The sequence below is a fragment of the Carica papaya genome, chromosome 5 (genome assembly GCF_054855325.1).
Source record: "Carica papaya isolate Zhongbai chromosome 5, ASM5485532v1, whole genome shotgun sequence".
In the NCBI taxonomy this organism is placed as follows: Eukaryota; Viridiplantae; Streptophyta; class Magnoliopsida; order Brassicales; family Caricaceae; genus Carica; species Carica papaya.
Genome location: NC_142313.1, coordinates 29,863,666 through 29,884,807, shown reverse-complemented (window position 1 = coordinate 29,884,807; position 21,142 = coordinate 29,863,666). Strand labels below are relative to the sequence as shown.

Genomic DNA, 21,142 nt, shown 5'->3' with positions numbered 1-21,142 from the left:
AATGAAACAGGTGTGATCATACCAGCACTAATGCAACGGATTCTATCAGAACTCCGTAGGTTAGGGTGCTTGGGCGAGAGTAGTACTAGCATGGGTTACATCCTGCGAAGTCTTTATATTTCAACCATTTTCTTGTGAAGTCCTCGTGTTGCACCCATTTTTTTGCAAATGATTCTTTCGATGTTACGCGCGACTTGAATTATGGTCTTCAGGTTTATTCGCAAATGTGAGTCACGGCGCTGTAGCATTTTACTTGATATTAGAACGAGAACGGAAGGTGCAGTGCGCACGTGCAAGGAAACAAATGACGGGAGGGGGAAGAAAGGGGAATGAGTTTATGTATTTGCAACGCAAAATTAAACAGCTGCGATCATACCAGCACTAATGCACCGGATCCCATCAGAACTCCGCATTTAAGTGTGCTTAGGCGAGAGTAGTACTCGGATGGGTGACCTCCTCGGAAGTCCTCGTGTCGCACTAATTTTTTTTTTCAGACGGGTCGTTCGACGTTACGCGCGACTGGAACTAAGGTCCACTGGTTTATACGCAAATGTGAGTCAATAAGCAGGGGCATTTTAATCGATATTAGAACGAGAAGGAGAGATGCAGAGTGCACGCACAAGGAAACAAATGACGGGAGGGGGGATGGAGGGAGAAAAAGTGTATGTATTTGCAGCACAGAATGAAACATGAGCAATCATACCAGCACCAATGCAACGGATTCTATCAGAACTCCGCAAGTTAAGGGTGCTTGGGCGAGAGTAGCACTAGGATGGGTGACCTCCTGCGAAGTCCTTATATTTCACCCATTTTTTTGCAGATGATTCTTTCGACGATACGCGGGACTTGAATTATGGTCCTCAGATTTATTCGAAAATGTGAGTCACAGCACCGTAGCATTTTACTTGATATTAGAACGAGCACGGTAGGTGTAGTGCGCACGCACAAGGAAACAAATGACAGGAGGAGGAAGAAAGGAGAAGGAGTTTATGTATTTGCAGCGCGAAATTAAACGGGTGCGATCATACTATCACTAATACACCGGATACCATCAGAACTCCGCAGTTAAGTGTGTTTGGGCGAGAGTAGTTCTCGGATGGGTGACCTCCTGGGAAGTCCTCGTGTCGCACCAATTTTTTTCCAGACGGGTCGTTCGACGTTACGCTCGACTGGAACTGGGGTCCGCTGGTTTCTACGCAAATGTGAGTCAAGAAGCAGGGGCATTTTAATCGATATTAGAACGAGAAGGAGAGGTGCAGTGTGAACGCACAAGGAAACAATTGATGGGAGGGGGAGGGAAGGAGAAGGAGTGTATGTATTTTCAGCACGAAATGAAACAGGTGCGATCATACCAGCACTAATGCATCGGATTCTATCAGAACTCCGTAGGTAAGGGTGCTTGGGTGAGACTAGTACTAGCATGGGTTACCTCCTGCGAAGTCCTTATATTTCACCCATTTTCTTGTGAAGTCCTCGTGTTGCACCCATTTTTTTGCAGATGATTCTTTCGACCTTACGCGCGTTTATTCGCAAATGTGAGTCACGGCACCGTAGCATTTTACTTGATATTAGAACGAGCACGGGAGGTGCAGTGCGCACGCACAAGAAAACAAATGACGGGAGGGGGAAGAAATGAGAAGGAGTTTATGTATTCGCAGCGCGAAATTAAACGGGTGCGATCATACCAGCACTAATGCACCGGATCCCATCAGAACTCCGCAGTTAAGTGCGCTTGGGCGAGAGTAGTACTCGGATGGGTGACCTCCTGAGAAGTCCTCGTGTCGCACCAATTTTTTTTCAAATGGGTCGTTCGACGTTACGCGCGACTGGAACTAGGGTCCGCTGGTTTATACGCAAATGTGAGTCAAGAAGCAGGGGCATTTTAATCGATATTAGAACGAGAATGAGAGGTGCAGTGTGAACGCACAAGGAAACAATTGATGGGAGGGGGAGGGAAATATAAGGAGTATATGTATTTTCAGCACGAAATGAAACAGGTGTGATCATACCAGCACTAATGCAACGGATTCTATCAGAACTCCGTAGGTTAGGGTGCTTGGGCGAGAGTAGTACTAGCATGGGTTACATCCTGCGAAGTCTTTATATTTCAACCATTTTCTTGTGAAGTCCTCGTGTTGCACCCATTTTTTTGCAAATGATTCTTTCGATGTTACGCGCGACTTGAATTATGGTCTTCAGGTTTATTCGCAAATGTGAGTCACGGCGCTGTAGCATTTTACTTGATATTAGAACGAGAACGGAAGGTGCAGTGCGCACGTGCAAGGAAACAAATGACGGGAGGGGGAAGAAAGGGGAATGAGTTTATGTATTTGCAACGCAAAATTAAACAGCTGCGATCATACCAGCACTAATGCATCGGATCCCATCAGAACTCCGCATTTAAGTGTGCTTAGGCGAGAGTAGTACTCGGATGGGTGACCTCCTCGGAAGTCCTCGTGTCGCACTAATTTTTTTTTTCAGACGGGTCGTTCGACGTTACGCGCGACTGGAACTAAGGTCCACTGGTTTATACGCAAATGTGAGTCAATAAGCAGGGGCATTTTAATCGATATTAGAACGAGAAGGAGAGATGCAGAGTGCACGCACAAGGAAACAAATGACGGAAGGGGGGATGGAGGGAGAAAAAGTGTATGTATTTGCAGCACAGAATGAAACATGAGCAATCATACCAGCACCAATGCAACGGATTCTATCAGAACTCCGCAAGTTAAGGGTGCTTGGGCGAGAGAAGCACTAGGATGGGTGACCTCTTGCGAAGTCCTTATATTTCACCCATTTTCTTAGGAAGTCCTCGTGTTGCACACATTTTTTTGCAGATGATTCTTTCGATGATACGCGCGACTTGAATTATGGTCCTTAGGTTTATTCGCAAATGTGAGTCACGGCACCGTAGCATTTTACTTGATATTAGAACGAGCACGGGAGGTGCAGTGCGCACGCACAAGGAAACAAATGATGGGAGGGGGAAGAAAGGAGAAGGAGTTTATGTATTTGCAGCACGGAATTAAACAGGTGCGATCACACCAGCACAAATGCACCGGATCCCATCAGAACTCCGCAGTTAAGTGTGCTTTGGCGAAAGTAGTACAATGATGGGTTACCTCCTGGGAAGTTCTCGTGTTGCACCCATTTTCTTTTTTTCAGATGTGTCGTTCGACCTTACGCGCGACTTTAATTATGGTCCGCAAATTTATTCGCAAATGTGAGTCACGACTCCGTGGTATTTTAGTTGATATTTGAACGAGAACGAGAGGTGCAGTGTGCACGCACTTGGAAACAAATGACGGGAGGGGGAAGAAAGGAGAAGGAATTTATGTATTTGCAGCGCGAAATTAAATAGGTGCGATCATACCAGCACTAATGCACCGGATCCCATCAGAACTCCGCAGTTAATTGTGCTTGGGCGAGAGTAGTACTCGGATGGGTGACCTCCTGGGAAGTCCTCGTGTCGCACTAATTTTTTTTTTCAGACGGGTCGTTTGATGTTATGCGCGACTGGAACTAGGGTCCACTGGTTTATACGCAAATGTGAGTCAAGAAGCATGGGCATTTTAATCGATATTAGAACGAGAATGAGAGATGCAGAGTTCACGCACAAGGAAACAAATGACGGGAGGGGGGATGGAGGGAGATAAAGTGTATGTATTTGCAGCGCAGAATGAAACGTGAGCAATCATACCAGTACCAATGCAACGGATTCTATCAGAACTCCGCAAGTTAAGGGTGCTTGGGCGAGAGTAGCACTAGGATGTGTGACCTCCTGCGCAGTCCTTATATTTCACAAATTTTCTTAGGAAGTCCTCGTGTTGCACCCATTTTTTTGCAGATGATTCTTTCGACGATACGCGCGACTTGAATTATGGTCCTCAGGTTTATTCGCAAATGTGAGTCACGGCACCTTAGCATTTTACTTTATATTAGAACGAGCACGGGAGGTACAGTGCGCACGCACAAGGAAACAAATGACGGGAGGGGGAAGAAAGGGGAATGAGTTTATGTATTTGCAGCGCAAAATTAAACAGGTGCGATCATACCAGCACAAATGCACCGGATCCCATCAGAACTCCGCAGTTAAGTGTGCTTTGGTGAAAGTAGTACAATGATGGGTTACCTCGTGGGAAGTTCTCGTGTTGCACCCATTTTTTTTTTTTCAGATGTGTCGTTCGACGTTACGGGCGACTTTAATTATGGTCCGCAGATTTATTTGCAAATGTGAGTCACGGCGCCATGGCATTGTACTTGATATTTGAACGAGAACGAGAGGTGCAGTGCGCACGCACTTAGAAACAAATGACGGGAGGGGGAAGAAAGGAGAAGGAATTTATGTATTTGCAGCGCGAAATTAAACAGGTGCGATCATACCAGCACTAATGCACCTGATCCCATCAGAACTCCGCAGTTAAGTGTGCTTGGGCGAGAGTAGTACTCGGATGGGTGACCTCCTCGGAAGTCCTCGTGTCGCACTAATTTTTTTTTCAGACGGGTCGTTCGACGTTACGCGCGACTGGAACTAGGGTCCACTGGTTTACACGCAAATGTGAGTCAAGAAGCAGGGGCATTTTAATCGATATTAGAACGAGAAGGAGAGATGCCGAGTGCACGCACAAGGAAACAAATGACGGGAGGGTGGATGGAGGGAGAAAAAGTGTATGTATTTGCAGCGTAGAATGAAATATGAGCAATCATACCAGCACCAATACAACGGATTCTGTCAGAACTCCGCAAGTTAAGGGTGCTTGGGCGAGAGTAGCACTAGGATGGGTGACCTCCTGCGAAGTCCTTATATTTCACCAATTTTCTTAGGAAGTCCTCGTGTTGCACCCATTTTTTTGCAGATGATTCTTTCGACGATACGCGCGACTTGAATTATGGTCCTCAGGTTTATTCGCAAATGTGAGTCACGGCACCGTAGCATTTTACTTGATATTAGAACGAGCACGGGAGGTGCAGTGCGCACGCACAAGGAAACAAATGACGGGAGGGGGAAGAAAGGAGAAGGAGTTTATGTATTTGCAGCGCAGAATTAAAAGGGTGCGATTATACCAGCACTAATGCACCGGATCCCATCAAAACTCCGCAGTTGAGTGTGCTTGGGCGAGAGTAGTACTCGGATGGGTGACCTCCTGGGAAGTCCTCGTGTCGCACTAATTTTTTTTTTCAGACGAGTCGTTCGACGTTACGCGCGACTAGAATTAGGGTCCACTGGTGTATACGCAAATGTGAGTCAAGAAGCAAGGGCATTTTAATCAATATTAGAACGAGAATGAGAGGTGAAGTGTGAACGCACAAGGAAACAAATGACGGGAGGGGGAAGAAAGGAGAAGAAGTGTATGTATTTGCAGCGGAAAATTAAATTGGTGCGATCATACCAGCACTAAAGCTCCAGGTCCTGTCAGAACTCCGCAGTTAAGTGTGCTTGGTCGAGAGTAGTTCTCGGATAGGTGACCACTTGGGAAGCCCTCGTGTTGCACCTATTTTTTTTCGGATAGGTTGTTCGACGTTACGCGCAAATGGAATTATGAACCGCTGGTTCATTTGCAAAGGTGAGTCACAGTGCCGGGGCATATTACTTGATATTAGAACAAGAAAGAGAGATGCAGAGTGCACGCACAAGGAAACAAATGACGGAGTGGGGATGGAAGGAGAAAGAGTGTATGTATTTGCAGTGTAGAATGAAACATGAGGGATCATACTAGCATTAATGCAACGGATTCTATCAGAACTCCGCAGTTAAGGGTGCTTGGGCGAGCAAAGTACTCGGATGGGTGACCTCCTGCGAAGTCCTTATATTTCACCCATTTTTTTGGGAGGTCCTCGAGTTGCACCCATCTTTTTGCAGATGATTCTTTCGACGTTACGCGCGACTTGATTTATGGTCCGCAAATTTATTTGCAAATTTGAGTCATGGCGCCGTGGCATTTTACTTGATATTAGAACGAGTACGGGAGGTGCAATGCGCATGCACAAGGAAACAAATGACGGAATGAGGAAGAAAAGAGAAGGAGTGTATGTATTTGAAGCGCAAAATTAAACAAGTGGCATCATACCAGCACTAATGCACTGGATCCCATCAGAACTCTGCAGTTAAGTGTGCTTTGGCGAGAGTAGTACTCGGATGGGTGACCTTTTGGGAAGTCCTCGTATCGCAACAATTTTTTTTCAGATGGGTCGTTCTACGTTACGCGCGACTGGAACTATAGTCCGCTGGTTTATATGCAAATGTGAGTCAAGAATCAGGGGCATTTTAATCGATATTAGAACGAGAAAGAGAGGTGCAGTGTGAACGCACAAGGAAACAACTGATGGGAGGGGGGAAGGGAAGGAGTGTATGTATTTTCAGCACAAAATTAAACAGGTGCTGTCACACCAGCACAAATGCACCGGATCCCATTAGAACTCTGCAGTTAAGTGTGCTTGGGCGAAAGTAGTACTCGGATGGGTGACCTCTTGGGAAGTCCTTATATTTCACCCATTTTTTTGCAGATAATTCTTTCGACGATACGCGCGACTTGAATTATGGTACTCAGGTTTATTCGCAAATGTGAGTCACGACACCGTAGCATTTTACTTGATATTAGAACGAGCACGGTAGGTGCAGTTCGCACGCACAAGGAAACAAATGACAGGAGGGGGAAGAAAGGAGAAGGAGTTTATGTATTTGCAGCGCGAAATTAAACGGTTGCGATCATACCAACACTAATGCACCGGATCCCATCAAAACTCCGCAGTTAAGTGTGCTTGGGCGAGAGTAGTACTCGGATGGGTGACCTCCTGCAAAGTCCTCGTGTCGCACCAATTTTTTTTCAGACGAGTCGTTCGACGTTACGCACGACTGGAACTAGGTTCCGCTAGTTTATACGCAAATGTGAGTCGAGAAGCAGGGGCATTTTAATTGATATTAGAACGAGAAGGAGAGGTGCAGTGTGAACGCACAAGGAAACAATTGATGGGAAGGGAAGGGAAGGAGAAGGAGTGTATGTATTTTCAGCACGAAATGAAACAGGTGCGATGATACCAGTACTAATGCAACGGATTCTATCAGAACTCCGTAGGTAAGGGTGCTTGGGCGAGAGTAGTACTAGCATGGGTTACCTCCTGCGAAGTCCTTATATTTCACTCATTTTCTTGTGAAGTCCTCGTGTTGCACCCATTTTTTTGTAGATGATTCTTTCGACGTTACGCGCGACTTGAATTATGGTCCTCAGGTTTATTCGCAAATGTGAGTCACGGCGCCGTGGTATTTTACTTGATATTAGAACGAGCACGGGAGGTGCAGTGCACACGCACAAGGAAACAAATGACGGGAGGGGGAAGAAAGGAGAAGGAGTTTATATATTTGCAGCGCAGAATTAAACGGGTGCGATCATACCAGCACTAATGCACTGGATCTCATCAGAACTCTGCAGGTACATGTGCTTGGGCGAGAGTAGTACTCGGATTGGTGACCACCTGGGAAGTCCTCGTGTCGCACCAATTTTTTTTCAGACGGGTCGTTCGACGTTACGCGAGACTGGAACTATGGTCTGCTGGTTTATACGCAAATGTGAGTCAAGAATCAGGGGCATTTTAATCGATATTAGAACGAGAAGGAGAGGTGCAGTGTGAACGCACAAGGAAACAAATGATGGGAGGGGGGGAGGGAAGAAGGAGTGTATGTTTTTTTAGTACGAAATTAAACAAGTGCGGTCACACCAGCACAAATGCACCGGATCCCATCAGAACTCCGCAGTTAAGTGTGCTTTGCCGAAAGTAGTACAATGATGGTTTACCTCCTGGGAAGTTCTCGTGTTGCACCCATTTTTTTTTTCAGATTTGCAGTTCGACGTTACGCACGACTTTAATTATGGTCCGCAGATTTATTCGCAAATGTGAGTCATGGCGCCGTGGCATTTTACTTGATATTTGAACGAGAACGAGAGGTGCAGTACGCACGCACACAGAAACAAATGACGGGAGGGGGAAGAAAGGAGAAGGAATTTATGTATTTGCAGCGCGAAATTAAACAGGTTCGATCATACCAGCACTAATGCACCGGATCCCATCAGAACTCCGCAGTTAAGTGTGCCTGGGCGAGGGTAGTACTCGGATGGGTGACCTCTTGGGAAGTCCTCGTATCGCAACAATTTTTTTTCAGATGAGTCGTTCGACGTTACGCGCGACTGGAATTATGGTCCGCTAGTTTATACGTAAATGTGAGTCAAGAATCAGGGGCATTTTAATCGATATTAGAACGAGAAGGAGAGGTACAGTGTGAACGCACAAGGAAACAAATGATGGGAGGGGGGAGGGAAGAAGGAGTGTATGTATTTGCAGCGCGGAAATAAACAGGTACGATCATACCAGCACAAATTCACCGGATCCCATCAGAACTCCGCAGTTAAGTGTGCTTTGGCGGAAGTAGTACAATGATGGGTTACCTCGTGGGAAGTTCTCGTGTCGCACCCATTTTCTTTTTTTCAGATGTGCCGTTCGACGTTATAAGCGACTTTAATTATGGTTCGCAGATTTATTCGCAAATGTGAGTCACAGTGTCGTGGCATTTTACTTGATATTTGGACGAGAACGAGAGGTGCAGTGTGCACGCACAATGAAACAAATAACGGGAGGGGGAAGAAAGGAGAAGGAGTTTATGTATTTGCAGCGCAAAATTAAACAGCTGCGATCATACCAGCACTAATGCACCGGATCCCATCAGAACTCCGCAGTTAAGTGTGCTTGGGCGAGAGTAGTACTCGGATGGGTGACCTCTTGGGAAGTCCTCGTGTCGCACTAATTTTTTTTTCAGACGGGTCGTTCGACGTTACGCGCGACTGGAACTAGGGTCCACTGGTTTATACGCAAATGTGAGTCAAGAAGCAGGGGCATTTTAATCGATATTAGAACGAGAAGGAGAGATGCAGAGTGCACGCTCAAGGAAACAAATGACGGGAGGGGGGATGGAGGGAGAAAAAGTGTATGTATTTGCAGCGCAGAATGAAACATGAGCAATCATACCAGCACCAATGCAACGGATTCTATCAGAACTCCGCAAGTTAAGGGTGCTTGGGCGAGAGTAGCACTAGGATGGGTGACCACATGCGAAGTCCTTATATTTCACCCATTTTCTTAGGAAGTCCTCGTGTTCCACCCATTTTTTTGCAGATGCTTCTTTCGACGATACGCGCGACTTGAATTATGGTCCTCAAGTTTATTTACAAATATGAGTCACGGCACTATAGCATTTTACTTTATATTAGAAGGAGCACGGGAGGTGCAGTGCGCACGCACAAGGAAACAAATGACAGGAGGGGGAAGAAAGGAGAAGTTGTTTATGTATTTGCAGTGCGGAATTAAACAAGTGCGATCATACCAGCACTAATGCACCAGATCCCGTCAGAACTTTGCAGTTAAGTGTGCTTTGGAGAGAGTAGTCCTTGGATTGGTGACCTCCTGGGAAGTCCTCGTGTCGCACCAATTTTTTTTCAGACGGGTCGTTCGACGTTACGCGCGACTGGAACTAGGGTCCGCTGGTTTATACGCAATTGTGAGTCAAGAAGCAGGGGCATTTTAATCGATATTAGAACGAGAAGGAGAGGTGTAGTGTGAACGCACAAGGAAACAATTGATGGGAGGGGGAGGGAAGGAGAAGGAGTGTATGTATTTTCAGCACGAAATGAAACAGGTGCGATCATACCAGCACTAATGCAACGGATTCTATCAGAACTCCTTAGGTAAGGGTGCTTGGGCGAGAGTAGTACTAGCATCGGTTACCTCCTGCGAAATCCTTATATTTCACCCATTTTCTTGTGAAGTCCTCGTGTTGCACCCATATTTTTGCAGATGATTCTTTCGACGTTTCGCGCGACTTGAATTATGGTCCTCAGGTTTATTCACAAATGTGAATCACGGCGCTGTAGAATTTTACTTGATATTAGAATGAGAACGGGAGGTGCTGTGCGCACGCACAAGGAAACAAATGACGGGAGGGGGAATAAAGGGGAATGAGTTTATGTATTTGCAGCGTAAAATTACACAGGTGCGATCATACCAGCACTAGTGCACCGGATCTCGTCAGAACTCCGCAGTTAAGTGTGCTTGGGCGAGAGTAGTACTCGGATGGGTGACCTCTTGGGAAGTCCTCGTGTCGCACCAATTTTTTTTCAGACGGGTCGTTCGACGTTACGCGTGACTGGAACTAGGGTCCGCTGGTTTATACGCAAATGTGAGTCAAGAAGCAGGGGCATTTTAATCGATATTAGAACGAGAAGGAGAGGTGCAGTGTGAACGCACAAGGAAACAATTGATGGGAGGGGGAGGGAAGGAGAAGGAGTGTATGTATTTTCAGCACGAAATGAAACAGGTACGATCATACCAGCACTAATGCAACGGATTCTATCAGAACTCCGTAGGTAAGGGTGCTTGGGCGAGAGTAGTACTAGCATGGGTTACCTCCTGCGAAGTCCTTATATTTCACCCATTTTCTTGTGAAGTCCTCGTGTTGCACCTATTTTTTTGTAGATGATTCTTTTGACGTTACGCGCAACTTGAATTATGGTCCTCAGGTTTATTCACCACGGCGCCGTGGAATTTTACTTGATATTAGAACAAGAACGGGAGGTGCAGTGCGCACGCACAAGGAAACAAATGACGGGAGGGGGAAGAAAGGGGAATGAGTGTATGTATTTGCAGCGCGAAATTAAACAGGTGCGATCATACCAGCACAAATGCACTGGATCCCATCAGAACTCCGCAGTTAAGTGTGCTTTGACGAAAGTAGCACAATGATGGGTTACCTCGTGGGAAGTTCTCGTGTTGCACCCATTTTCTTTTTTTCAGATGTGCCGTTTGACGTTACGCGCGACTTTAATTATGGTCCACAGATTTATTTGCAAATGTGAGTCACGGTGCCGTGGCATTTTACTTGATATTTGAGCGAGAACGAGAGGTGCAGTGCGCACGCACAAGGAAACAAATGACGGGAGGGGGAATAAAGGAGAAGGAGTTTATGTATTTGCAGCGCGAAATTAAACAGGTTCGATCATACCAGCATTAATGCACCGGATCCCATCAGAACTCCGCAGTTAAGTGTGCTTGGGCGAGAGTAGTACTCGGATGGGTGACCTCCTCGGAAGTCCTCGTGTCGCACTAATTTTTTTTTCAGACGGGTCGTTCGACGTTACGCACGACTAGAACTTGGGTCCACTGGATTCTACGCAAATGTGAGTCAAGAAGCATGGGCATTTTAATCGATATTAGAACGAGAAGGAGAGATGCAGGGTGCACGCATAAGGAAACAAATGACGGGAGGGGGGATGGAGGGAGAAAAAGTGTATGTATTTGCAGCGCAGAATGAAACATGAGCAATCATACCAGCACCAATGCAACGGATTCTATCAGAACTCCGCAAGTTAAGGGTGCTTGAGTGAGAGTAGCACTAGGATGGGTGACCTCATGCGAAGTCCTTATATTTCACCCATTTTCTTAGGAAGTCCTCGTGTTCCACCCATTTTTTTGCAGATGATTCTTTCGACGATACGCGCAACTTGAATTATGGTCCTCAGGTTTATTCGAAAATCTGAGTCACGGCACCGTAGCATTTTACTTTATATTAGAAGGAGCACGGGAGGTGCAGTGCGCACGCACAAGGAAACAAATGACGGGAGGGGGAAGAAAGGAGAAGGAGTTTATTTATTAGCAGCGCAGAATTAAACAGGTGCGATCATACCAGCACTAATGCACCGGATCCCGTCAGAACTCCGCAGTTAAGTATGCTTTGGTGAGAGTAGTACTCGGATTGGTGACCTCCTGGGAAGTCCTCGTGTCGCACCAATTTTTTTTTAGGCGGGTCGTTCGACGTTACGCACGACTGGAACTAGGGTCCGCTGGTTTATACGCAAATGTGAGTCAAGAAGCAGGGGCATTTTAATCGATATTAGAACGAGAAGGAGAGATGCAGTGTGAACGCACAAGGAAACAATTGATGGGAGGGGGAAGAAAGGAGAAGGAGTTTATGTATTTTAAGCAAGAAATGAAACAGGTGCGATCATACCAGCACTAATGCAATGGATTCTATCAGAACTCCGTAGGTAAGGGTGCTTGGGCGAGAGTAGTACTAGCATGGGTTACCTCCTGCGAAGTCCTTATATTTCACCCATTTTCTTGTGAAGTCCTCGTGTTGCATCCATTTTTTTGCAGATGATTCTTTCGACATTACGCGCGACTTGAATTATGGTCCTCAGGTTTATTCGCAAATGTGAGTCATGGCGCCGTGGCGCTTTACTTGATATTAGAACGAGAACGGGAGGTACAGTGCGCACGCACAAGGAAACAAATGACGGGAGGGGGAAGAAAGGGGAATGAGTGTATGTATTTGCAGCGCGAAATTAAACAGGTGCGATTATACCAGCACAAATGCACCGGATCCCATCAGAACTCCGCAGTTAAGTGTGCTTTGGCGAAAGTAGTACAATGATGGGTTACCTCGTGGGAAGTTCTCGTGTTGTACCCATTTTCTTTTTTTCAGATGTGCCGTTCGACGTTACGCGCGACTTTAATTATGGTCCGCAGATTTATTCCCAAATGTGAGTCACGGTGTCGTGGCATTTTACTTGATATTTGAACGAGAACGAGAGGTGCAGTGGGCACGCACAATGAAATAAATGACGGGAGGGGGAAGAAAGGAGAAGGAGTTTATGTAATTGCTGCGCAAAATTAAACAGGTGCGATCATACCAGCACTAATGCACCGGATCCCATCAGAACTCCGCAGTTAAGTGTGCTTGGGCGAGAGTAGTACTCGGATGGGTGACCTCTTGGGAAGTCCTCGTGTCGCACTAATTTTTTTTTCAGACGGGTCGTTCGACGTTACGCGCGACTGGAAGTAGGGTCCACTGGTTTATACGCAAATGTGAGTCAATAAGCAGGGGCATTTTAATCGATATTAGAACGAGAATGAGAGGTGAAGTGTTAACGCACAAGGAAACAAATGATGGGAGGGGGAAGAAAGGAGAAGGAGTGTATATATTTGCAGCGCGAAATTAAACAGGTGCGATCATACCAGCACTAAAGCCCCGGATCCCATTAGAACTCCGCAGTTAAGTGCACTTGGGCGAGAGTAGTACTCGGATGGGTGACCACTTGGGAAGCCCTCGTGTTGTACCTATTTTTTTTCGGATGGGTTGTTCGACGTTACGCGCGAATGGAATTATAAACCGCTGGTTCATTTGCAAAGGTGAGTCACGGATCCGGGGCATATTACTTGATATTAGAACGAGAAAGAGAGATGTAGAGTGCACGCACAAGGAAACAAATGACGAAAGGGGGGATGGGAGGAGAAAGAGTGTATGTATTTGTAGTGCAGAATGAAACATGAGGGATCATACCAGCACTAATGCAACGGATTCTATCAGAACTCCGCAGTTAAGGGTGCTTGGGCGAGAAAAGTACTCGGATGGGTGACCTCATGCCAAGTCTTTATATTTCACCCATTTTCCTTGTAGGTCCTCGTGTTGCACCCATCTTTTTACAGATGATTCTTTCTACGTTACGCGCGACTTGATTTATGGTCCGCAGGTTTATTCGTAAATGTGAGTCACGGCGCCGTGGCATTTTACTTGATATTAGAACGAGTACGGGAGGTACAGTGCGCACGCACAAGGAAACAAATGACGGGAGGGGGAAGAAAGGAGAAGGAGTTTATGTATTTGCAGCGCGGAATTAAACGGATGCGATCATACCAGCACTAATGCACTGGATCCCATCAGAACTCTGCAGTTAAGTGTGCTTGGGCGAGTGTAGTACTCGCATGGGTGACCTCTTGGGAAGTCCTCGTATCGCAACAATTTTTTTTCAGATGGGTCGTTCGACGTTACGCGCGACTGGAACTATGGTCCGTTGGTTTATACGCAAATGTGAGTCAAGAATCAGGGGCATTTTAATCGATATTATAAAGAGAAGGAGAGGTGCAGTGTGAACGCACAAGGAAACAAATGATGGGAGGTGGGGAGGGAAGAACGAGTGTATGTATTTTCAGCACGAAATTAAACATGTGCGGTCACACCAGCACAAATGCACCGGATCCCATCAGAACTACGCAGTTATGTGTGCTTTGGCGAAAGTAGTACAATGATGGGTTACCTCCTGGGAAGTTCTCGTGTTGCACCCATTTTTTTTTTAGATGTGCCGTTCGACGTTACGCGCGACTTTAATTATAGTCCGCAGATTTATTCACAAATGTGAGTCACGGTGCCGTGGCATTTTACCTAATATTTGAACGAGAACGAGAGGTGCAGTGCGCAGGCACAAGGAAACAAATGACGGGAGGGGGAAGAAATGAGAAGGAGTGTATGTATTTGCAGCGCGAAATGAAACAGGTGCGATCATACCAGCACTAATGCAACGGATTCTATCAGAACTCCGTAGGTAAGGGTGCGTAGGCGAGAGTAGTACTAGCATGGGTTACCTCCTGCGAAGTCCTTATATTTCACCCATTTTCTTGTGAAGTCCTCGTGTTACACCAATTTTTTTGCAGATGATTCTTTCGACGTTACGCGCGACTTGTTTTATGGTCCTCAGGTTTATTCGCAAATGTGAGTCACGGCGCTGTAGCATTTTACTTGATATTAGAACGAGAACGAGAGGTGCAGTGCGCACGCACAAGGAAACAAATGACGGGGAGGGGAAGAAAGGGGAATGAGTTTATGAATTTGTAGCGCGAAATTAAATAGCTGCGATCATACCAGCACTAATGCACCAGATCCCATCAGAACTCCGCACTTAAGTGTGCTTGGGCGAGATTAGTACTCGGATGGGTGACCTCCTGGGAAGTCCTCGTGTCGCACCAATTTTTTTTCAGACGGGTCGTTCGACGCTACGCGCGTCTGGAACTAGGGTCCGCTGGTTTATACCCAAATGTGACTCAAGAAGCAGGAGCATTTTAATCTATATTAGAACGAGAAGGAGAGATGAAGTGTGAACGCACAAGGAAACAAATGACGGAGGGGGAAGAAAGGAGAATGAGTGTATGTATTTGCAGCGCGAACTTAAACAGGTGCGATCATACCGGCACTAAAGCCCCGGATCCCATCAGAACTCCGCAGTTAGGTGTGCTTGGGCGAGAGTTGTACTCGGATGGGTGACCACTTGGGAAGCCCTCGTGTTGCACCTTTTTTTTCTCGGATGGGTTGTTCGACGTTACGCGCGAATGGAATTATAAACCGCTGGTTCATTTACAAAGGTGAGTCACGGTGCCGGGGCATATTACTTGATATTAGAACGAGAAAGAGAGATGCAGAGTGCACGCACAAGGAAACAAATGACGGGAGGGGGGATGGGAGGAGAAAGAGTGTATGTATTTGCAGTGCAGAATGAAACATGAGGGATCATACCAGCACTAATGCAACGAATTCTATCAGAACTCCGCAGTTAAGGGTGCTTGGGCGAGAAAAGTACTCGGATGGGTGACCTCCTGCGAAGTCCTTATATTTCACCCATTTTCTTGGGAGGTACTCGTGTTGCACCCATCTTTTTGCAGATGATTCTTTGGACGTTACGCGCGACTTGATTTATGGTCCGCAGGTTTAGTTGCAAATGTGAGTCACGGCGCCGTGGCATTTTACTTGATATTAGAATGAGTACGGGAGGTGCAGTGCGCACGCACAAGGAAACAAATGACGGGAGGATGAAGAAAAGGGAAGGAGTGTATGTATTTAAAGCGCAAAATTAAACAAGTGGCATCATACCAACACTAATGCACTGGATCCCATCAGAACTCTGCAGTAAAGCGTGCTTGGGCGAGAGTAGTACTCGGATGGGTGACCTCATGGGAAGTCCTCGTGTCGCACCAATTTTTTTTCAGACGGGTCGTTCGACGTTACGCGCGACTGGAACTATGGTCCGCTAGTTTATACGCAAATGTGAGTCAAGAATCAGGGGCATTTTAATCGATATTAGAACGAGAAGGAGAGGTGCAGTGTGAACGCACAAGGAAACAAATGATGGGAGGAAGCGAGGGAAGAAGGAGTGTATGTATTTTCAGCACGAAATTAAACAGGTGCGGTCACACCAGCACGAATGCACCGGATCCCATCAGAACTCCGCAGTTAAGTGTGGTTTGGCGAAAGTAGTACAATGATGGGTTACCTCTTGGGAAGTTCTCGTGTTGCACCCATTTTCTTTTTTTCAGATGTGCCGTTCGACGTTACGCGCGACTTTAATTATGGTCCACAGATTTATTCGCAAATGTGAGTCACGGCGCCGTGGCATTTTACTTTATATTTGAACGTGAACGAGAGGTGCAGTGCGCACGCACAAGGAAACAAATGACGGGAAGGGGAAGAAAGGATAAGGAGTTTATGTATTTGAAGCGCAAAATTAAACAGGTGCGATCATACCAGCACTATTGCACCGGATCCCATCAGAACTCCGCAGTTAAGTGTGCTTGGGCGAGAGTAGTACTCGGATTGGAGACCTCCTGGGAAGTCCTCGTGTCGCACTAATTTTTTTTTCAGACGGGTCGTTCGACGTTACGCGCGACTTTAATTATGGTCCGCAGATTCATTCGCAAATGTGAGTCACGACGCCGTGGCATTTTACTTGATATTTGAACGAGAACGAGAGGTGCAGTGCGCACGCACAAGGAAACAAATGACGGGAGGGGGAAGAAAAGAGAAGGAGTGTATGTATTTGCAGCGCGAAATTAAACAGGTGCGATCCTACCAGCACTAAAGCTCCGGATCCCATCAGAACTCCGCAGTTAAGTGTGCTTGGGCGAGAGTAGTACTCGGATGTGTGACCACCTGGGAAGCTCTCGTGTTGCTCCTATTTTTTTTCGGATGGGTTGTTCGACGTTACGCGCGAATGGAATTATAAAACGCTGGTTCATTTGCAAAGGTGAGTCACGGTGCCGGGGCATATTACTTGATATTAGAACGAGAAAGAGAGATGCAGAGTGCACGCACAAGGAAACAAATGACGGGAGGGGGGATGGAAGGAGAAAGAGTTTATGTATTTGCAACGCAAAATTAAACGGGTGCGATCATACGAGCACTAATGCACCGGATCCCATCAGAACTCCGCAGTTAATTGTGTTTGTGCGAGAGTAGTACTCGGATGGGTGACCTCCTGGGAAGTCCTCGTGTCGCACTAATTTTTTTTTCAGACGGGTCGTTCGACGTTAAGCGCGACTGGAACGAGGGTCCACTGGTTTATACGCAAATGTGAGTCAAGAAGCAGGGGCATTTTAATCAATATTAGAACGAGAAGGGGAGATGCAGAGTGCACGCACAAGTAAACAAATGACGGGAGGGGGGATGGAGGGAGAAAAAGTGTATGTATTTGCAGCGCAGAATGAAACATGAGCAATCATACCAGCACCAATGCAACGGATTCTATCAGAACTCCGCAAGTTAAGGGTGCTTGGGCGAGAGTAGCACTAGGATGGGTGACCTCATGCGAAGTCCTTATATTTCACCCTTTTTCTTAGGAAGTCCTCGTGTTGCACCCATTTTTTTGCAGATGATTCTTTCGACGATACGCGCGACTTGAATTATGGTCCTCAGGTTTATTCGCAAATGTGAGTCACGGCACCGTAGCATTTTACTTGATATTAGAACGAGTACGGGAGGTGCAGTGCGCACGCACAAGGAAACAAATGACGGGAAGGGGAAGAAAGGAGAAGGAGTTTATGTATTTGCAGCACAAAATTAAACTAGTGCGATCATACTAGCACTAATGCACCGGATCCCACCTGAACTCCGCAGTTAAGTGTGCTCGGGCGAGAGTAGTACTCGGATGGGTGACCTCCTGGGAAGTCCTCGTGTCGCACCAATTTTTTTTCAGACGGGTCGTTCGACGTTACGCGCGACTGTAACTGGGGTCCGGTCGTTTATACGCAATTGTGAGTCAAGAAGCAAGGGCATTTTAATCGATATTAGAACGAGAAGGAGAGGTGCTGTGTGAACGCACAAGGAAACAATTGATGAGAGGGGGAGGGAAGGAGAAGGAGTGTATGTATTTTCAGCACGAAATGAAACAGGTGCGATCATACCAGCACTAATGCAACGGATTCTATCAGAACTCCGTAGGTAAGGGTGCTTGGGCGAGAGTAGTACAAGCATGGGTTACCTCCTGCGAAGTCCTTATATTTCACCCATTTTCTTGTGAAGTCCTCGTGTTGCACTCATTTTTTTGCAAATGATTCTTTCGACGTTACGCGCGACTTGAATTATGGTCCTCAGGTTTATTCGCAAATGTGAGTCACGGCGCTGTAGAATTTTACTTGATATTAGAACGAGAACGGGAGGTGCAGTGCGCACGCACAAGGAAACAAATGACGGGAGGGGGAAGAAAGGGGAATGAGTTTATGTATTTACAGCGCAAAATTAAACAGCTGCGATCATACCAGCACTAATGCACCAGATCCCATCAGAACTCCGCATTTAAGTGTGTTTGGGCGAGAGTAGTACTCGGATGGGTGACCTCCTGGGAAGTCCTCGAGTCGCACTAATTTTTTTTTTCAGATGGGTCGTTCGACGTTACGCGCGACTGGAACTATGGTCCACTGGTTTATACGCAAATGTGAGTCAAGAAGCAGGGGCATTTTAATAAATATTAGAACGAGAAAGAGAGATGGAGAGTGCACGCACAAGGAAACAAATGACGGGAGGGGGGATGGAGGGAGAAAAAATGTATGTATTTGAAGCGCATAATGAAACATGAGCAATCATACCAACACCAATGCAACGGATTCTATCAGAACTCCGCAAGTTAAGGATGCTTGGGCGAGAGTAGCACTAGGATGGGTGACCTCCTGCGAAGTCCTTATATTTCACCCATTTTCTTAGGAAGTTCTCGTGTTGCACCCAGTTTTTTCAGATGATTCTTTCGACGATACGCGCGACTTGAATTATGGTCCTCAGGTTTATTCGCAAATGTGAGTCACGGCACCGTAGCATTTTACTTGATATTAAAACGGGAACGGGAGGTGCAGTGCGCACGCACAAGGAAAGAAATGACGGGAGGGGGAAGAAAGGGGAATGAGTTTATGTATTTGCAGTGCAAAATTAAAAAGGTGGGATCATACCAGCACTAATGCACCGGATACCCTCAGAACTCCGCAGTGAAGTGTGCTTGGACGAGATTAGTACTCGGATGGGTGACCTCCTGGGAAGTCCTCGTGTCGCACCAATTTTTTTTCAGATGGGTCGTTCGACGTTACGCGCGTCTGGAACTAGGGTCTGCTGGTTTATACGCAAATGTGAGTTAAGAAGCAGGGGCATTTTAATCGATATTAGAACGAGAATGAGAGGTGAAGTGTGAACGCACAAGGAAACAAATGACGGGAGGGGGAAGAAAGGAGAAGGAGTGTATGTATTTGCAGTGCGAAATTAAACAGGTGCGATCATACCAGCACTAAAGCTTGGCATCCCATCAGAGCTCCGCAGTTAAGTGTGTTTGGGCGAGAGTAGTACTCGGATGGGTGACCACTTGGGAAGCCCTCGTGTTGCACCTATTTTATTTCGGATGGGTTGTTTGACGTTACACGCGAATGGAATTATACATACACTCCTTAATCGATATTAGAACGAGAAGGAGAGGTGCAGTGTGAATGCACAAGGAAAAAAATGATGGGAGGGGGGGAGGGAAGAAGGAATGTATGTATTTTCAGCATGAAATTAAACAGGTGCGGTCATACCAGCACTAATGCATCGGATTCTATCAGAACTCCGTAGGTAAGGGTGCTTGGGCGAGAATAGTACTAGCATGGGTTACCTCCTGCGAAGTCGTTATATTTCACCCATTTTCTTGTGAAGTCCTCGTGTTGCACCCATTTTTTTGCAGATGATTCTTTCGACGTTACGCGCGACTTGAATTATGGTCCTCAGGTCTATTCGCAAATGTGAGTCACGACACCGTCGTATTTTACATGATATTAGAACGAGCACAGGAGGTGCAGTGCGCACGCACAAGGAAACAAATGACGGGAAGGGGAAGAAAGGAGAAGGAGTTTATGTATTTGCAGCGCGAAATTAAACGGGTGCGATCATACCAGCACTAATGCACTGGATCCCATCAGAACTCTGCAGTTAAGTGTGCTTGGGCGAGAGTAGTACTCGAATGGGTGACCTCTTGGGAAATCCTTGTGTTGCACAAATTTTTTTTCAGACAGGTCGTTCGACGTTACGCGCGACTGGAACTATGGTCCACTGGTTTATACGCAAATGTGAGTCAAGAATCAGGGGTATTTTAATCGATATTAGAATGAGAAGGAGAGGTGCAGTGTGAACGCACAAGGAAACAAATGATGGGAGGGGGGGAGGGAAGAAGGAGTGTATGTATTTTCAGCACGAAATTAAACAGGTGCGGTCACACCAGCACAAATGCACCGGATCCCATCAGAACTCCGCAGTTAAGTGTGCTTTGGTGAAAGTTGTACAATGATGGATTACCTCCAGGGAAGTTCTCGTGTTGCACCCATTTTCTTTTTTTCAGATGTACCGTTCGACGTTACGCGCAACTTTAATTATGGTCCGCAGATTTATTCGCAAATGTGAGTCACGGCGCTGTGGTATTTTACTTGATATTTAAACGAGAATGAGAGGTGCAGTGCGCACGCACAAGGAAACAAATGACGGGAGGGGGAAGAAAGGAGAAGAAGTTTATGTATTTGCAGCGCAAAATTAAACGGGTGCGATCATACCAGCACTAATGCACCGGATCCCATCAGAACTCCGCAGTTAAGTGTGCTTGGGCGAGAGTAGTACTTGGATGGGTGACCTCCTGGGAAGTCCTCATGTCGCACTAATTTTTTTTTTCAGACGGGTTGTTCAACGTTACGCGCGACTGGAACTATAATCCGCTGGTTTATACGCAAATGTGAGTCAAGAATCTGGGCCATTTTAATCGATATTAGAACGAGAAGGAGAGGTGCAGTGTGAATGCACAAGGAAACAAATGATGGGAGGGGGGGAGGGAAGAAGGAATGTATGTATTTTCAGCCCGAAATTAAACAGGTGCGGTCACACCAGCACAAATGCACCGGATCCCATCAGAACTCCGCAGTTAAGTGTGCGTTGACGAAAGTAGTACATTGATGGGTTACCTCCTGGAAAGTTCTCTTGTTGCACCCATTTTCTTTTTTTTCA

At 46.4% G+C, this 21,142-nt stretch overlaps 7 non-coding genes and 37 pseudogenes across 7 annotated transcripts; all 44 read left to right on the top strand.

The window, feature by feature from the left end:
• Positions 1 to 362: 362 nt before the first annotated feature.
• On the top strand, positions 363 to 481 carry LOC148261741 (5S ribosomal RNA; annotated as a pseudogene).
• Positions 482 to 1,014: 533 nt separating this feature from the next.
• Positions 1,015 to 1,133, top strand: LOC148261740 (5S ribosomal RNA; annotated as a pseudogene).
• A 205-nt stretch (positions 1,134 to 1,338) lies between these two features.
• On the top strand, positions 1,339 to 1,457 carry LOC148261739 (5S ribosomal RNA; annotated as a pseudogene).
• Positions 1,458 to 1,671: 214 nt separating this feature from the next.
• On the top strand, positions 1,672 to 1,790 carry LOC148261738 (5S ribosomal RNA). Its single transcript, XR_015819685.1, has one exon. It is a non-coding gene; the product is annotated as a 5S ribosomal RNA (ribosomal RNA).
• A 559-nt stretch (positions 1,791 to 2,349) lies between these two features.
• LOC148261737 (5S ribosomal RNA) lies at positions 2,350 to 2,468 on the top strand (annotated as a pseudogene).
• A 563-nt stretch (positions 2,469 to 3,031) lies between these two features.
• LOC148261736 (5S ribosomal RNA) lies at positions 3,032 to 3,150 on the top strand (annotated as a pseudogene).
• A 209-nt stretch (positions 3,151 to 3,359) lies between these two features.
• Positions 3,360 to 3,478, top strand: LOC148261735 (5S ribosomal RNA). The gene has a single exon (XR_015821219.1). It is a non-coding gene; the product is annotated as a 5S ribosomal RNA (ribosomal RNA).
• A 563-nt stretch (positions 3,479 to 4,041) lies between these two features.
• LOC148261734 (5S ribosomal RNA) lies at positions 4,042 to 4,160 on the top strand (annotated as a pseudogene).
• Positions 4,161 to 4,369: 209 nt separating this feature from the next.
• Positions 4,370 to 4,488, top strand: LOC148261733 (5S ribosomal RNA; annotated as a pseudogene).
• A 562-nt stretch (positions 4,489 to 5,050) lies between these two features.
• Positions 5,051 to 5,169, top strand: LOC148261732 (5S ribosomal RNA; annotated as a pseudogene).
• Positions 5,170 to 5,376: 207 nt separating this feature from the next.
• Positions 5,377 to 5,495, top strand: LOC148261731 (5S ribosomal RNA; annotated as a pseudogene).
• A 560-nt stretch (positions 5,496 to 6,055) lies between these two features.
• Positions 6,056 to 6,173, top strand: LOC148261730 (5S ribosomal RNA; annotated as a pseudogene).
• Positions 6,174 to 6,374: 201 nt separating this feature from the next.
• LOC148261729 (5S ribosomal RNA) lies at positions 6,375 to 6,493 on the top strand (annotated as a pseudogene).
• Positions 6,494 to 6,698: 205 nt separating this feature from the next.
• Positions 6,699 to 6,817, top strand: LOC148261728 (5S ribosomal RNA; annotated as a pseudogene).
• A 559-nt stretch (positions 6,818 to 7,376) lies between these two features.
• LOC148261727 (5S ribosomal RNA) lies at positions 7,377 to 7,495 on the top strand (annotated as a pseudogene).
• A 204-nt stretch (positions 7,496 to 7,699) lies between these two features.
• On the top strand, positions 7,700 to 7,818 carry LOC148261726 (5S ribosomal RNA; annotated as a pseudogene).
• Positions 7,819 to 8,025: 207 nt separating this feature from the next.
• LOC148261725 (5S ribosomal RNA) lies at positions 8,026 to 8,144 on the top strand (annotated as a pseudogene).
• A 203-nt stretch (positions 8,145 to 8,347) lies between these two features.
• Positions 8,348 to 8,466, top strand: LOC148261724 (5S ribosomal RNA; annotated as a pseudogene).
• A 209-nt stretch (positions 8,467 to 8,675) lies between these two features.
• Positions 8,676 to 8,794, top strand: LOC148261723 (5S ribosomal RNA). The gene has a single exon (XR_015820046.1). It is a non-coding gene; the product is annotated as a 5S ribosomal RNA (ribosomal RNA).
• A 562-nt stretch (positions 8,795 to 9,356) lies between these two features.
• Positions 9,357 to 9,475, top strand: LOC148261722 (5S ribosomal RNA; annotated as a pseudogene).
• A 559-nt stretch (positions 9,476 to 10,034) lies between these two features.
• LOC148261721 (5S ribosomal RNA) lies at positions 10,035 to 10,153 on the top strand. Its single transcript, XR_015820114.1, has one exon. It is a non-coding gene; the product is annotated as a 5S ribosomal RNA (ribosomal RNA).
• Positions 10,154 to 10,702: 549 nt separating this feature from the next.
• LOC148261720 (5S ribosomal RNA) lies at positions 10,703 to 10,821 on the top strand (annotated as a pseudogene).
• A 209-nt stretch (positions 10,822 to 11,030) lies between these two features.
• Positions 11,031 to 11,149, top strand: LOC148261719 (5S ribosomal RNA; annotated as a pseudogene).
• A 562-nt stretch (positions 11,150 to 11,711) lies between these two features.
• LOC148261718 (5S ribosomal RNA) lies at positions 11,712 to 11,830 on the top strand (annotated as a pseudogene).
• Positions 11,831 to 12,389: 559 nt separating this feature from the next.
• LOC148261717 (5S ribosomal RNA) lies at positions 12,390 to 12,508 on the top strand (annotated as a pseudogene).
• Positions 12,509 to 12,717: 209 nt separating this feature from the next.
• LOC148261716 (5S ribosomal RNA) lies at positions 12,718 to 12,836 on the top strand. The gene has a single exon (XR_015820876.1). It is a non-coding gene; the product is annotated as a 5S ribosomal RNA (ribosomal RNA).
• A 206-nt stretch (positions 12,837 to 13,042) lies between these two features.
• Positions 13,043 to 13,161, top strand: LOC148261715 (5S ribosomal RNA; annotated as a pseudogene).
• Positions 13,162 to 13,721: 560 nt separating this feature from the next.
• LOC148261714 (5S ribosomal RNA) lies at positions 13,722 to 13,840 on the top strand (annotated as a pseudogene).
• Positions 13,841 to 14,044: 204 nt separating this feature from the next.
• On the top strand, positions 14,045 to 14,163 carry LOC148261713 (5S ribosomal RNA; annotated as a pseudogene).
• A 560-nt stretch (positions 14,164 to 14,723) lies between these two features.
• On the top strand, positions 14,724 to 14,842 carry LOC148261712 (5S ribosomal RNA; annotated as a pseudogene).
• Positions 14,843 to 15,046: 204 nt separating this feature from the next.
• Positions 15,047 to 15,165, top strand: LOC148261711 (5S ribosomal RNA; annotated as a pseudogene).
• Positions 15,166 to 15,725: 560 nt separating this feature from the next.
• Positions 15,726 to 15,844, top strand: LOC148261710 (5S ribosomal RNA; annotated as a pseudogene).
• Positions 15,845 to 16,048: 204 nt separating this feature from the next.
• Positions 16,049 to 16,167, top strand: LOC148261709 (5S ribosomal RNA; annotated as a pseudogene).
• A 209-nt stretch (positions 16,168 to 16,376) lies between these two features.
• Positions 16,377 to 16,495, top strand: LOC148261708 (5S ribosomal RNA; annotated as a pseudogene).
• A 206-nt stretch (positions 16,496 to 16,701) lies between these two features.
• Positions 16,702 to 16,820, top strand: LOC148261707 (5S ribosomal RNA; annotated as a pseudogene).
• A 206-nt stretch (positions 16,821 to 17,026) lies between these two features.
• Positions 17,027 to 17,145, top strand: LOC148261706 (5S ribosomal RNA; annotated as a pseudogene).
• A 562-nt stretch (positions 17,146 to 17,707) lies between these two features.
• On the top strand, positions 17,708 to 17,826 carry LOC148261705 (5S ribosomal RNA). The gene has a single exon (XR_015820553.1). It is a non-coding gene; the product is annotated as a 5S ribosomal RNA (ribosomal RNA).
• A 559-nt stretch (positions 17,827 to 18,385) lies between these two features.
• LOC148261704 (5S ribosomal RNA) lies at positions 18,386 to 18,504 on the top strand (annotated as a pseudogene).
• A 562-nt stretch (positions 18,505 to 19,066) lies between these two features.
• Positions 19,067 to 19,185, top strand: LOC148261703 (5S ribosomal RNA; annotated as a pseudogene).
• Positions 19,186 to 19,390: 205 nt separating this feature from the next.
• LOC148261702 (5S ribosomal RNA) lies at positions 19,391 to 19,509 on the top strand (annotated as a pseudogene).
• A 523-nt stretch (positions 19,510 to 20,032) lies between these two features.
• On the top strand, positions 20,033 to 20,151 carry LOC148261701 (5S ribosomal RNA; annotated as a pseudogene).
• Positions 20,152 to 20,355: 204 nt separating this feature from the next.
• Positions 20,356 to 20,474, top strand: LOC148261700 (5S ribosomal RNA; annotated as a pseudogene).
• Positions 20,475 to 20,683: 209 nt separating this feature from the next.
• On the top strand, positions 20,684 to 20,802 carry LOC148261699 (5S ribosomal RNA). Its single transcript, XR_015819998.1, has one exon. It is a non-coding gene; the product is annotated as a 5S ribosomal RNA (ribosomal RNA).
• Positions 20,803 to 21,008: 206 nt separating this feature from the next.
• LOC148261698 (5S ribosomal RNA) lies at positions 21,009 to 21,127 on the top strand (annotated as a pseudogene).
• Positions 21,128 to 21,142: the final 15 nt, after the last annotated feature.